This window comes from Chanodichthys erythropterus, chromosome 5 (assembly GCF_024489055.1).
Source record: "Chanodichthys erythropterus isolate Z2021 chromosome 5, ASM2448905v1, whole genome shotgun sequence".
Classification (NCBI taxonomy): domain Eukaryota; kingdom Metazoa; phylum Chordata; class Actinopteri; order Cypriniformes; family Xenocyprididae; genus Chanodichthys; species Chanodichthys erythropterus.
The window spans coordinates 4,378,851-4,386,849 of record NC_090225.1 but is presented as its reverse complement, the minus strand read 5'-3'; the positions used below and the strand labels follow the sequence as shown (position 1 = coordinate 4,386,849).

The 7,999-nt window shown below is 34.9% G+C and overlaps 1 long non-coding RNA gene across 1 annotated transcript; it reads right to left on the bottom strand.

The window, feature by feature from the left end:
* Positions 1 to 3,820: 3,820 nt before the first annotated feature.
* LOC137019932 (uncharacterized) lies at positions 3,821 to 6,225 on the bottom strand. The gene is made up of 4 exons (XR_010895134.1): positions 6,164 to 6,225; positions 5,897 to 6,050; positions 4,740 to 4,816; positions 3,821 to 4,589 (listed from the first exon to the last, which is right to left on the bottom strand). It is a non-coding gene; the product is annotated as an uncharacterized lncRNA (long non-coding RNA).
* Positions 6,226 to 7,999: the final 1,774 nt, after the last annotated feature.

Sequence of the window (7,999 nt, the reverse complement as noted above, 5' to 3'; positions counted from 1 at the left end):
ACCAGAAGATCGTCACTACTGCGTTTGTCAACAGAACTGTGATGCCCTGCTGTGATAGTGATAGTGGTACTTTAACCTGGTGAAAACAGAAATAATTTTAAATAGATATAAATGCATAAAGATATCAATATCTTAAAGATCTATAAAGATATAAAATGCATATAGATATCAATATCTGCCATTATATTGATATTTAAATGCTTACTTTTATGAATAAAGCTCTGTATATAAACATATAATGCAATGTAATACAATGATGATTGAGAGATGAACAAACCTTCCTCAAAGGGACTGTGTTCAGTGGTTTCTGTGTTTGAGTGGCTCCATCTGCTGGTATTCTAGTGAAACTGACATGAGTGTTTGCTCTGCTGAGACTCTCTGTTGAGATAACGAGACTGTCCTGTACGATCAGCTCACGTGATGTGCTTGTCTCTCATTATTACAGTGATTTCCATCCGTCTCTCACGGACTGTCACGTGCACTTTTGAAAAGCAGCATCCTGACTGAAGATGACATATGAAAAATAAGACATTCAAAGTGGACGGGAAATAGCAGCATGCACACTAAACACTATCCGTACTTTGATCACAGAAATAAATAGCATTTTACTATATATTCACAACAGAAAACAGCTATTTTACAATATTTCATAATATTACTGTATTTTTGGTAGAGTCTTCTCTCAGCATCAAGTTTCTGATTGGTCTGCATGTTTCCTCTTCTCCAGTCCGTCCAATCACAGATCATCTGTGAGTTCTGGAAGGACGGGTTTTCCTTATATGGTCACTGGTGTCTGTCGTGCTGTTGATGGTCAGTGAGTCTTGGGTCTCTTTTGTCCTCTAATTAATCTTTCAGCTTTCGTGTGATTAAACATCTTCAGGAACTGTTTTCTATGTGAATATATAATTAAATGTAATTTATTCCTGAGATCAAAGCTTAATTTTCATGGGTTCTTGTTTTTTCCTTTTTTTTTCTTCTTTTTTTCTTTTTATGGAATATTGCAGTGTAATGATTTATTGGTGCACATCATTTTTGTTTTAAATTCATGTGTCCCATAATCTTAAATCATCAGAATAACTTGCAGTGACTTCTCTTCTCTGATGACGAAGGCGGGGCAACCTGTCACTCACATGAGATCCACCAATAGCAAACCACAACCATCCAATCAATACCACACAGATAAAATCAAGCCCCGCCCTACATTTGTTCTTGTTCTAGAAGTCGTTTCACTTGGATATACAGCACAATATTGGAGAAAAGACGAGTGCAACTCCCCTTTCATGATGACTTTATTGTACTGTAGCTTTCATGTCTCACATCTCGGCTACTTAAGCTGGTGTTTTTAGCAGGAAATTCAGTTCAGAACATTTAAATAAACTTTCAGCAGTGTGTCTCTGTATAGAACAAGAATGACAGTATGAGCTCTGGAGGTTTGCTGTAATGGAGTTGTAGTTCCTGGAGTTGTAGTTGCTTTTTAGTTGTAGTTCCATTAGTGTCCATTAGGGGCTGAAGGTCTGTCATCAGGTCAGAACATCTTCACTGTACAAGACCATGCTCCTCGATTTTTGTTTCAAAATGTGCATGTCGGATATATTTTCCTAAATTAATTTGTTGAAATAAATCATTAAAGTATATGTGCACTATACTGATAAAAAAAAAATCTGAATTTATTTTCTTCAGATTAGATTTCTGAAGGATCATGTGACACTGAAGACTGGAGTAATGATGCTGAAAATTCAGCTTTGATCACAGGAATAAATTACATTTTACTATATATTCACATAAAAACTGCTACTTTAAACTGTAATAATATTTCACTATTATACTGTATTTTTTATTAAATAAATGCAGCCTTGGTGAGCAGAAGAGTCTTCTTTAAGACATTAAATAATCTTAATTATTCTAAACTTTTGATGGTAGTGTAAATACTGATCCAAAATATGACAGTGAGTCTAACACTCTTATATTTTGCATTATAATAATAATAAACAATGAAGACAATGAATATTATTTTTCATTAGTTAAGTACATAATTATGCACATTTCACTCAAAATTTTATTATTGTAATGCACAAATGTTTTTTCTTGTGACGTTTTTTCTCCTAATTTTTTCTCAATGTAAGAATACAATTTTTTTTTTTTTCCATTTTCATTTTCTTAATGCAAAATACACATTTTTATTTATTTGCTTTAATTTTGGGGAGAAAAATATCATGTTCAGTTTTCCTGAGCTTCACCCATAAAGACCTCAATCAATGTATTGTGGTATATCTACATTTATGAGTTTATATTTATAGGTCAAATGTAGGCCACACTATTAATTTTCTTTCCAAAATAATCGTAGGTGGGGGCGAGATGATATTATCGGTGTCCTGTGAGAGCTGAAATAGGACAGTCACTCAAACCCGCAGGAATAGCAGAAATATGTCACAGATTTATGGCTCAGCTAAAGCTGGAAACAGAGACTTTGTGCATCGGCCAAATTAAAATCACATGCGAGGTTAATTGGAGCCTCCGGTGTCAGAAAATAGACTCACAGAGCTGAACACGAGCGGGTCTGTTCAGCTTTACTCAACACATGCTCAAAGAATTCAGCACTAGTGTTTCCCTGAGAGGAAAATCTTTCTCTTTTGTTCTCAGTCTGTCTCGCTGTATTTCCACAATTACAGAAACACAGAGAGACAGTTCAAAATAAAGATTTCACTCTCCCAGAGAACGCTTTAAGCACTGTAAAAATTACGTTCTTCCTCAGTATTTCTGTCTTGTTTTCCAGTATACAAATTTCTAAACATTCTTAAAGGACTACTGTTTGAGTCAATATACATCATCAATCTTCTTCCAAAACGTGTTTTTGTCTTACCCTGATTCACAAAGCCATGTTATACTGTACGTGTTTATATTTTAGACCTGATGGGATGGTTTTCACAGGATATTGCGTGTATACGTCACTCGCCCATGCGCATCTCGTCATATACGTAAATAGAGAAAAGTTGCTCCGATGTCATGGGAAATCGAGTTCCCCCCCAGGTATTGGGTCTCCTTTAGGACCCAGGTGGTAATGCCTGATCAAAGGTTGTTATTGTGATGTCTTGACTAATTATAACCTAACACTATTATACAGTGCACAGCATAAATGAACAAATACAAAAGATGTATTTTCTTTATGATCATCACTAATACAGTTCATGGAACGATGGCAAAACTAAAATGTATTAAAATAAAAACTGAGAAATATATGTTATTAATAGCCATAAAATAAGTAAAGTAGCCAATTTTGTTTAAATTAAGAATTGCAGAAATGAGTACACCCTAGATTTAATTCAACAAATGTATAATATTCTAGTACTCCATAATTTGAATATACTGTTCTGACACTTCGTGGCACGGAGTGTACAAGTTCATGACAAATTGTCACATCTGTCCTGTTTAACTCCTGGATGATGAGCTCCTTAAATGCCCTGATCCTTAATGGGGAGTGTTGCTCAACTCGTCTCTACAGACAAAAAATGCCCAACAATGCAGGGAATGAGGAAAGGGTAACATCTTCTGTTACAAGTTTGTGTTCAGCACTCATACATCCCCACACTCTAAAGAAAAATGGTGCTATATAGCACCAAAAATGGTTCTTTGGCTCGTAATCATAGCGGAACCTTTTTTGGTGCTATATAGCACCTATCTTTAAAGGTGCTATATGGCACCTTGTCGTATGGTGCTATATAGAACCATAAGAGGTGCCATATAGTACCAGCAGTGGTTCTTTGGCTCGTTATGATAGGGGAACCTTTTCTGGTGCTATATAGCACCTATTCTTAAAGTTTTCTAGCACATTTGTCAAATTAGAGGTGCCATATATTGTTTTTTGAGCTAGCAGGGCCCGTTATCATGCCAGGTACTACTGTAGATGAGTCAATATGCTTCTAAATTACACTTTTATGAACGATAATTAATAATTTCTTACCAAATCATGACTTCAAAGATTCAAAATCATGTACTAAATGCTTACTGAAAAACAAAATACATTACACTTTCAAAACCTTTTAATTTATTTCTTTAATAAACTCACATTATACTCCCCTTTTATACACATACAAAATAATGCAACAAGCTTGAAATATGTACATTTTTGAAGACAATAGTCCTGTTTTTACATACTGAGTTATGCTCTGAAGTCCTGCAGTTTCTTTTTTGTCCTTCGGGATTTCAAAAAAAATATAGAAACTGGAACTTAAACCATAAGAAAGGGAGCAAGAGAGAGTATTGACTCCAAAACTCTACTCACAGATTGAGTTGTACACTCATTTTACAGTGACAGGAAGTCCGACTGCATCCTTCAATTTCAAAACAACATACTTCAAAAAGGTCAGTGTCTTTTTCAGTCCTTTAGGGCACTGGATTGGATTCGATTCCAAACGCAAAATATACACATAGGAGGAGGCCCAGTGCCATCAAGATGTCCTCACTCTACTCTGTGATTAACTGGCCATCCAACGTGAACAAAATGTGGTCATACTGCATGAGATGATCCTCCCGCAGGCTTTAGGCACTATCTTAGGTGTTGGGATGACAGGAGGGCTGGTCTGAGCATGGCCCTGGAGAAGAGGGGATAATAGCATTAACCATCTTCACATATTTATTTGAAAGGCAAACCTTATAAGCTAAATTATAACAAAATGTGCAATAAGTGTCGTGCTTTGATTAGATTGTGCTTCACACACTGTAGTCAACTGTTCATGGCTCACCTCAATGTCAAACAGCAACCCCAGGTCCACCTTGAACAGTGCAGGCAAGAGGAGAACAGCTGCTTCCAACTGTAGGCCTTTAAACAAAATAACATCATTAGGTTAACATAACAATGGGGATGCTTTTACCCAATACTTTTTTTTTTTTTTGCTTTTTAAACATTCATTACTGTGTGTAAAGCCCAAAGTATACTTCGTATTTTATGCGTATGCTTTTTCTGAACTCAAAACAAATTAAGATCTTTTTGATGAAGTCTGAGAGGTTTCTGTTCCTCCAATGATGAGGGTGAGTAATTAATGACAGAATTTTATTTTTGGGTAAACTAATCCTTTAAAGGTGATTACCCTTGCACAAATCAAAGCAATTCTCAAACAACACAACTGGATATTCATACAACTTCACATTTGTACGAGACATACACTAGAGCTGCAGGATTCTGGATGAAATGAGAATCATGATTTTTTGGTTTCAAATAGAGATCGCAATTCTCCCACGATTCTAAATAGACAACTAAAAATAACATTTATTTTACTAGTTCTAGCAAAATATTAATAGCTGGACTCTAATTGCCGGAAAATGTTTAATTTGAATGAATTATTTTTAAAAAATGGTTTTGAATATATTAATGGCTCATTAATAAATACTTGTTTCACTACTGGATGAATCAGGGTTTAACCTTATCCAATCTATTGAATGAATGATTCAATGACAATGTCACTGGTTGCCACCTAGTGGCTTAACAAGGTAATTTATATACAACAGTTATTTGAAGCACCATGTTAGTTTCGATTTTCTCTATTTTGATCGCTATCTGATGTCCAGTGTTTATATCCTAACTGTAAACTTTTGTCTTATTACTTATGTGATAATTTTAATATTTGTGAAAAATCAAATAACCAAATCCTTGAATAACTACAGTGTGGTTCAAAACTGCTGTTTCTGGATCAGTGGCAGCATGAACACCGAATGTTCCGGTAGGATTTTTGTCAAAGGTTTAACAGACGCAGGCGAATCATTGTCATTAATAAAGTAGGATCGCGTGGGTGTTTGAATCGAGATTGCGACCTTTCTACGATAAATTGTGCAGCTCTTACATATACATACAAAGTAAATCAAAGGGGTTTCGGACAAGCCAGGTTGATGATGTATGTCATACCTAGAAGCAGGGCACAAGCTGATGTAACTGAAGTAAGTTGATTCAAAACTTTAACTCCCTCAATGTCAGCAGATGGTTCATGAAGTTCTCCCCCTCCTTCCAAATAATGAACATTGCCATGGTAAGCTGCTCCTCAATCATCTGTCTGGTTATCCTAATAGTAAACATAAAAAAAAACAAATTCGGTCACCTTTTGCTAGCATAACTACAAAATACACAAATTTAGACTTATTTTTCTGAAAATAAACCAAAATAGAATATTCTTACGTTCAACTCAGAAAGTACTCCTTGATGAGGTCTTCAGGACTTTCTCTCAGGTGAATGTTTTCTGCCTGTGATAAAGCAATTGTGATTAATTTTCTTAATTAAAAAAAAAGCACAATAATCTGTAATAGGAAATCAAATTTTTGCAGATATGCAATAGCAAAGGACAAGAAAAAGAAAATAATTCATATTAATGACTGGCCAAATTTGCAATTAATATATTTATGGACAATACCAGCAACACTTGTGGCATTGAGGGATCAAATAAATAAATAAAAAAGGAGCTAAAAAAAAAAAAATCAATTCTTTATTTTTCCAATGCGTTTCAGCACACAGGCCTTCGTCAGTGCTAAAATACTACAGATTTGCATCTGAAATGCATCTGAATCAGTCATTGGTTTCATTTAAAATTATGAATTTATAATATATAATTATAAGTCTGAAAATAAGACATGCATCAATTAATAAATTAGCTTTACACCCTAATATATTTAATCATTCTTGATTAAAGGGATATTTCACGAAAAATGAAAGCTAGCTGTTAATTTACTTACCATCAGGCCATCCAAGTTGACTTTTTTTCTTCAGTAGAACAGTAAAGATTTTTAGCTGGAACTGTGATTAATTTAATGTCAATGGCTACGGTCAAAAAAAAAAAAATTAATACAAAACAACAAGAAAAAAAGTCGCATGAGATGGCATAAGAGGGAGTTGATGAATGTTTTGGAATGGATAATTCTTAGTCTAAAGTTTGTTACTGAGGATGACATTCAAGTCAATAGACCACATTAGATGGATTTTATTCAAACATGTCCAACATTGGTAATTCATATTATCTATTAACAATTATAGCCGTTTTTATAGAAATTACTTACCATGTAAAGTTATTGCAAAGTGTCCTTAGTCGTCAAACATTGAGGAGCTTTAGATCCTAAAAGGGGGAGGGGAATCAGTGTTTATAAATGGGAAAAAAAAATTGTTTGCTGCAGTACAAGTAATTAATTAGTAGTGTAAATACTCAGCCATTTCATTCTACTAAAAAAAACACCTAGCGCTAGTCAAATGAAGTAACGTTAAGCCTTAAATATGTCTTTACTCACACACTTTCTTCGTCATTTTGGTCGAACAAATCAGAGCTAACGTGAAAAAGACAAATAAAAGAACTGACAAACATTACTTTAAAAACCTAAACTCAATAATTGTAATGCGAGGATCCCCTCAGCCTCGACTCGAGCGTCTCTCCCGCTCCCCACGCACTTCCTGCCCGCATCATTTCAAATAGCACGCGCTGCTTACACGGTAAAGGAGACGTTTCTTTTAAAAATTATTTAGAGACATATTTACATGGTCCAAACACTACAACAATAAATTTCTATAGAATAAAACGAGTAATGCAACATCTTGTATAGAATAGAAATATTCAATTAGCGCTAACCTTTATAACGTTACTGCAGGCCGCTAAAATTCAAAAATTCGGTTAGTTACGATTTCGTTAGTATTCATGTTCACAAACAACGCTAATTAACTCTAAACCGCTAAAACACATGTTCAACCTTTGCATTTTCGAGTATATTAATTAAAACATTTCCAACCTACCTTATTTCATCCGAGTCCAGGGGAAAGAAAATGGCGGCCGAGCAGAAAACTCCAGAAAGTCTCGTGAGTCATGACGTCAGAAAGAAAAACCGTCTGTCACGGGGTCCTTAAAGAGAAATTATCCTTTGGCTGAAAGTGAGATATTTGAGCAGTTGAGTGTAGCCTACTATAATATTGAGAGCAATTCGCAGAAAGACGAAGTAATCAGACTCAAATAGTTATAGCAATCCAACTTACACCCAT